The 7731-nt window shown below is 43.5% G+C and overlaps 1 long non-coding RNA gene across 1 annotated transcript in view; it reads right to left on the reverse strand.

Moving 5' to 3' along the window:
* The window catches only part of LOC118167232, a 28861-nt gene extending 23579 nt beyond the window's left edge, over nucleotides 1-5282 (reverse strand). Inside the window, exons 1-2 of the long non-coding RNA XR_004751035.1 lie at nucleotides 5172-5282; nucleotides 832-995 (exon numbers count right to left, since the gene is read on the reverse strand). This is a non-coding gene — a long non-coding RNA (uncharacterized LOC118167232). The remainder of the gene's footprint in view (nucleotides 1-831; nucleotides 996-5171) is intronic.
* Nucleotides 5283-7731: the final 2449 nt, after the last annotated feature.

Here is a 7731-nt window from a genome sequence, read left to right on the forward strand (position 1 = left end):
AGGAGGCAATACTCAGAAAATACACTGTGCATGAGTCCCAGAAGTCAATCCTCTCAAGGCTTTCAAAAGTTACTGCAAATTTAGAGAACATTATCTGAGTTTTTTCTACTTACACATGGGAATAGCAGCAGCAAAACATTATGGTACCCCAATAGACAATTTAAGCATTTTCAGCTTGGAAACTTATTACGGTTTGCTTGGACAACTCTACCCCAGCCACCTCACCCAAAGTATTTGATTCTTGTCATGCTGATGATATGAATTCTTATCTCAATTCTGCTGGTCACTCTGCACCATCACTACATGACAGCTGTGACAAGAAGCAACAAGCACATCTGCTTTTCAGGACCAAATGCTGTCCAGATGTGGTTAGAGGTGCTTGTGGAGCAGTTGCTAATCAACCTTCGCTTACAGAGGCTTTATTTCTCCAAAATTTGTGCAGACTTTATCGACTAGAGTTACAGATCAAAACTGAAAAGGTATAGGCATGGGAGAAATTCTGAACACAGTTAAAGAAGGACGCTAACTGCTCTTAGATAAAAGATGTGATCTTGCCTGGTAACATCCAGAAGTCTCTGCTGCCAATTGTCTGCAATTCTAAGAGGAAATTCTAAGGAGAAATGCATCCTAAGAATCATGATGATCAGAACATAGCATTGCTATTGTGATAGTAAGAAGGATAAACTCATAATATACAGCTCTTAAAAAGGAGCAAGGAGAGGGGTAAGATACAATACAGTGCTTTGAAGCCAGCTTCAGAAATGGATGACAGCTGGCCAACTACAATTCAGTTTGTGGCTTGTTCAGCAGGTGTAAATCGTTTTTCCTCACCTTTTATAGCTTCCAAGGAGCTGCAGCTGGTTTCTGAAGCCTTCAAATTGATCTAGTCCATGAGAATTGAAGCCATTCAAATTTAAGATGTATAGATTCAAGGCTTTGATTTCATCTGGCTCAGATCAGCTATAGTAGTACAGGTTTAATTAGCATGCAAGTTCCTAAGGGAAATAAGGTACTTTATAGTTCTTATTTCATTGGAAACTGCATGCCAGATGCTATGGAAATCTATATGATCCATGCCAAAAATAGTAACTATTATTCTTCTGTTTTCTTTCCTACGACAGAAGATTGAATGGGATCCTGGAACTACCTGCTTTCCTGTGATTTCAAATAAGTTAGGTATGCACACTGTTTTGTAAGAACAACTAAAACAGTTACTTTTCACTGAACAGAGGTTTTCTTTAAGGGTCATTTTACCAAGGGCCTCTATGCCCCTTATACAACCAAGAGCAGAGCCAAACAGCTGTGTGCAGTTCACATGAGCTTTCAGGATGCTCTCCTGAGGATGAAAGGTCCTGTATCAGATTCTCTCAGCTGGCTGTGTATTTCCAGCCTAACTTGTCAAACACTGAACATAGCACAGAGGTACCCCTATGTCATACAAGGAATTCAGACCATCCTGTCCATGATCTCAGGGTTCACAGATGCTAAGTGAGTAGGGTATTGCTATTTACCTTGTTTGAGAGCATAGCCATGGAAGTCTCATCCCTCCACAGAAAGACATTTACACAATCATCTAGCACTAACAGCCAGAGGACAAACCTGCCCATCTACATGCACAGTTTCTTACACTGCTTGGATATCTATAAGGGCACAATGAGGTTGGTCCTGAAATAACTCCTCTCCTGGCTTTGACATACTTTGTCCAAAACAACAACAACAACAACAAAAAAATAGTAAGGACAAGCTAAAGAACTTGCAATTCTATTACCTAGAAAGTATCCATATGGACTGGAAAAAGTAATTTGGGAAAAAAATCATGGCTGAGACTGAGTCCTTATCTTCCTCTTATTACAGAGAAACTCTCCAGAGTTTTTAATGTGAATGTATTCATTTGGTTCACAACATTGAAGTATGTTGCCCAAAATGCATACTATAGGAAAGCAGAATGTTATAGCCTATGCTGAAATTGTCCTTGGCATGACTTTTCTCTGTTTCTAAGCCAAAAAGCCATGCACACAAGTTTTTAAACAGGTTAAGAGGAAACAGTATAGTCCACACATACAAAACACCTGTGTTGAGCTACATGCTCTCAGTGCCAAGAGAAATTGGTGATCATTAAAGTATTATGTATTCCCCCCTGCCTGGGGGAGTTCATAGTACTAACAGCCATAGGGATATAATGCACTGCTACCCTGAAGAACAGCTTCTGCATCAATATGCCTCATGAAGGAGAGCTATTATCTTTCACACTGAACATGCTAAGAAAGACTTCTCACCAAGACACGTATTTGTCAGTTTTCCTTAGGCAACTCCAAATGGCTTTTAGCATACAGCATATTAATTATGGTTGTCACCCAAATCTGATCCAAACTCACATGTTCCAGTTCACTTCTGGTTAATTGGGAAGGATACACTTGGATTATTTCAGCAGAGTTCACTTGTGTAAGGTCCTGGACTGCAGTTCATCTTCCCCTCCATTTCCAGAGCTCAGCCTCCAACCACAAAAGCTAATGACAGCAGAGGGGAGGTGTTGCTCTCTAGAAGATATCCATCTGGTGACAGAGGGTTCTTCCAGGCAGGGATCTGTGTAGGCACTGGCAACACTTCCTGCAGTTTCCAGCACTACTTGACTTTCATACATATCCTTTCAACCTGTTCTTATCCTAGGCTGTGGGAGTTTGACAGAGAAGGGAACTTCTTCCCTCCACCTCACATATCAGTTATGAAATGGGTACCAGCTGCACAGAAGTCCCAGAATAGGAAAGCATTAAAAAAAAAGTCAACCAAACATCCAGGGCATTGATTCTCCAGGCGTGGGTAGCTCCACAGTTGTCAGGGTATCAGGCAGCTAAAGCCTGCAAGAATTTGTCCCCTGTCTGCATCTGCAGCCACTAACACCACATGACAATTACTTGAACACATCTCAAAACCTACTTCCTAGTACATAGGACCCTTCCTGTGCTCTCCAGTGACAGCAGGATGAGCAAAGGAGATGCTGTGTCATGCAGCAATTTCTGTAGTTGATATTCCTGGCAGCTTCCCTGCCAATCAAGAAGAAACTTCCTGCAGGACCTATTCCCTTTTTAACTTAAATGGAGGATGCCTACCCAAAACTTCTCAAGGCACAGCATTCCCTTTCCATGTCCTGGGGCTTTCCAGAGTAGCCAGGGACAGACTGGAGCATATCTGGCCAAAGGGAAAGGAATTTGAAGGTGTGACATTCCCATGCTACAAGGCAAGCATGGGAGTCAGACACAGACAGCCTGGATGGGCTAGTAGTCTGAAACCAGGCTACTCTTCCTGTGTACTGGAAGAACAGGATAAGAGACACCACACTTCAGTTTTTCTTTTTCAGGGAAAAACATCAGCCTGGCTGAGCAGTCAGCCAGGAAGACTAGAGCAAGAGGCCCTCCACCACAGCACAGTCAGGTAGCACAAGCCATTGAGACTTGTACCAAAAACAGCTAAAGAAAATTCTGATGCTTGGGTCATCTTTGTTTGGTTCAACAGCGCACCAGAAGCTCACAGGCACCTAGGAACAGCTTCCAGACTGAGAAGATGCAAGTCAGCCTCAAATGCCCATTAAGCCCTATAACTACCTCACAGCCTACTTTTGTCTAAGCTGCATGAGCCTATTCCAATCCACGTAACAAAAAAACACCACCACCACCCTCATGCCTTGTTACCTGTTAACCAAATAGCGCAAATAACCACACACAGAACTGGTGCTAACAACTGGATTTTGTTAGCAGTTCAGGTGTTTTGTATTTACCCTGTGTTTGTTTGTTGTGCCCCATGCTCAGGTAGTGCCAAGGGCTCACCTCTCAGCTGGTACAAGGGACAGGAACTGCAATGGTTTGAGAGGAGGGTCGAACATACATGTTGACAATGGCATGGGTTCTTTATCTGTATGAGAATGGGCAGCTCTTCTGGAAAACGAGTTTCCCGCATCATATTCTGGACAACTACAAGACTTTGATACTAGTGTGGGAGGTACAAGATGCATTCAAATGTAGTCTGAGACAATCACCCTCATCAGGATTCCCATAGACTGGGAATTTAACAGACACATTCAGATCTTGGTCAGCAATCTAGGCAGAAACAGTTCATGGCTCTGTATAAAAAGCTACTTTACATAATTTAACTTTTTAAAAAAGCAAGCCTCATTAACAGGACAATTTCTTTCTTCCTCCAGTACCAACACTGGCAGCCTGTAATATCTAATGTCTGTAAAACATCCAAGATGCTAAGAACCCTCAGACTGTTCCTGTGATCCAACTGTTCCCAACACCCTGCTACAGACCTCAATATCCTCAGCCATTGAGGACACCTGACAACAAAAATCTCAGATTTTAAAAGATTTAAAAAAAAATCAGTCCCCATCTAGACTGTTGCCCTGAGAACGTTGCCACAGCTTAGCGAGATATCTCATTGCCATCGTTAGCTGGACGTAATGAAAGTGTATGCAGTCCTCCAGTCACCAATCAGCAACTTCTGACTGGTTGCTGCATAGGTGTTATTGAAAGCTCACATGCCTGATGCACTCATGCCCATCAGCAGATGTTTTTTTTTGTGTTGCTGTTCTTAGCTTTGTGATGATGATTTCATGGATGAAAGCAACCCTCTGTACTACATATTATTTCATGGTTTCTCTTTGTCCCCAAGCATAGCTGCTCTCCTTTTGGTCTCACATTTCAATGGTGAGCTCAGCTGCCAGCATAAGAACTACTGAAAGCCAAGACAAGTACAGCACTTGGATTGTCAGTGTGCTGGTTTAGCCCTGTGCTGAGTCTACTACGCAAAACCTGCTCAAACAGAGTTTTCCAAACCTTTCTTAACAATTTTTAAAGACCAATAGATCACTCAAACTTCTTTTTTCCCCCCTCCAATACATTACTTCATCTTCAGCACAAAGGAGAAAACCACTATCAACTTTTTGTTATCACTGCTCTGGACAGCTCACAGTGACAGAATATCTTTACCTCCTTATTGCTGACACTGCTGTAAGCTCTGGAAAGACAGAGGCCAGAGCTACACAGCACTATGCCACTAACACTTCTTTACACTTTAAGGAATACCAGCACCCTTAGTGCTGCCTTTTTTTAGCCTTTCTTCAAGCAATTCCCTTAGTGCAGGAGAATCACATCACACAGAACTTCTCACATACTTACTTCCACACCCAGATCTGGGACTGGCCTCCCTACAGCAGGATACCATCAAACCATCTCCCTGGGCACTCAGCTGCTTTCCACCTCTAGCCTCCACCTCAGACTCATTGCTCCTATTCGCTCTTCAAAGGGTGTTTAAGCAGCATACTCCTCCCTGACATGGTAGCCCCACACTCATACTACCCACACTCACCCCTTATCTCATAGCTCCTCAATCCTGAACACCATTTTCTGCCTGCCTGCCTGCCTGCCTGCCTGCCGGCGAAAAAAAACCCACAGACACACAAAACAAACAAACAAACAAAAAAAGCCTTCAAACTACTCTCTATCTCTTTAGGGCCCTACCTGGCAGCTGCCTTTTATAGCCCCCATCATTATGTTAATTAAACCCCCTGGCTCATGGCTGTGGGCTGAGTGATTTCCCAAGGTGCCCAGCTGCTTGCTGGATGAAGCTCCCCCCCGTCTTTTCAGTGCTGCTCAGTGTTAGAGAAATGCAAGTGAAAGGGGCTAGTTGATGATAGGCAGCATTTGGAGGTGGGATGTCCCCTGCAGTCATCCATTCTTTCAAGTGAGAAAAAGTGACTGTAGGGACTTTCTCCTAGAATGGCTAGAGCTGCCACTCATGATTACATTCATTTTCTATCATTTCAGAAAAATAAAATAAAATAAAATAAAATAAAATAAAATAGAAATCATCAACAAGAAAACCATTCCAAAAGATGCAAGTGTGAATACACCTGTAGAGGAATGACAGTTCACAAGATTGCCTCAGTGGTGACAAGTTTATAACAGACAACTGTGATGGCTCATTGCTGTAGGCAAATGACTGCTGTAGTAACCACAGCACGCCTTGTAAAATGGTCCATGTCTGGAATGCCAAATAGGAAAAGCCCAGTTCTGCTACAGCCATTAACTCCAAACAGCAAACCAAGAGTTTGGTTGAGTGCTGTAAGGGCAGTCTTGTAGCAGGAGGAATGATAGTTCTATTTTCTCAGAAATTCCAGAAATCTTTGAAGTCTTCCTTCAGAACTGGGAAGAAGACTCAGAATATGGTCATTTTCTGCAAAAAGCAGGTGTTGTTTCAGAAAGTACAAGCAAGTTCATGCTGGCTTTTCAGAAAGCATACTGAGCAAGCAGTCACCTCGAGCCCTTGAGACTTCTCCCTGCCTTTCACTCCCAGGCAGCCTCTCCCGGAGCAGTGAGCTCAAAAGCCTGTCTTGGTTCTGGCAAACTCTGCTGCTCTTTGGAGAGCTGAGGTCACATCTGCAAAGCCCTAATCTTCTGTAGGTGCCTTCTATGAATCACGCTGGTTGCTTGAAATTCAGCATCCTCCTACACATTCATCTGAGCTCCAGCACTGAAGTTAAATTAACCTGTTAAGGAGTTATGGGCTGTAACCATCTGAATTCTTCCCTCTGCAGAATGGAGAGTTATAAACAGTGTAGGAAGTTTTATGTCTTACCCAAGTCCTCTAACTGGCTGGATTCCATGTCTACAAAAAGGATTTCTACTTTGGTCTTTTACTCTCTAGGTGTGGAACTGACATTTCAGCTCTTTCAGTTTTTGCTCCCATCAGCTGACAAGCTTTAAGTTGGCCAGAGCCAACATAATCTTATTTTGGAAAAAAGCTTCCTGTCCATGGCAGTCAGGCTGCTGATCACCTCATCAGTTCATCCTGCTATTCTAGGCCAGAGGTGTCACAAATTCACTTTCTATTTATCCAGCTATGCCTGGAAGTATTTTATCAGATCTTTCTGGGGAATCTCTAAAATCCAAAGCTCCTTCAGTCCAACCTGTGAAGGTCTCAGCTTCAGCACTAGGCTAAACTACTTTTGCAAATCTTCAGATGTGTCATGTGCCATTTCCTTCCCTTGGATCTCCATTGATTCCTGAAAGCTCTGTCATTCCTTGTCCCACCTCATCTCAATAGGAGTATCCCAGGAATATCCCAGTTTCTTTCCTTGTGGATGGGACTTCACTTGGCAGTAATACAAACTCCTACCACAGTTCCCAGTGAGGGCCTGCACTTGCTTTAGGAATAGCATCTCATTGTACTCTGTACCTTCATCAGACACTGCAGGTGACTCACACACAGCATTTTACACACAAAGACTGTATGGGTGATGGGTGACCGGTACAAGCAGGCACCTCCGTCTTTCTGTTCAGAGGCAGAGACATCCATGGGAGAAGGGAGGCTATCTGTTCAGTAGGGGACAGCGCTCACCTTCTGATGGCAATTTCTTGGTGGTCCCTTTCCAACTGTCACAGCCCTTAAGAAGGCTGCAGCCCAGGTTCCTGCTGGGTGTCCACCAAGTGCGCCTTCAGCCAGTTGGCAATGACACAGAGTTTGTCTGAAGAGTTGCATGGAAGATGACAAAATATCACCACACGCTTCACTGTGCAAGACAAGTAGGGAGCTACGAAAAGTGTGGCTTGGTTGGACTACCCCATGCTTGATACTGGCTATGGACACAGTCCAAGGAGATGATGCTGCTCTGAAGAAAAGAGCAGCTGCAGGTAAATTAGTGCTCTGGCCTCCTTAAATTTTTGCACCAGTCTATCT

Source organism: Oxyura jamaicensis, chromosome 4, assembly GCF_011077185.1.
Source record: "Oxyura jamaicensis isolate SHBP4307 breed ruddy duck chromosome 4, BPBGC_Ojam_1.0, whole genome shotgun sequence".
NCBI classification, from domain to species: Eukaryota; Metazoa; Chordata; class Aves; order Anseriformes; family Anatidae; genus Oxyura; species Oxyura jamaicensis.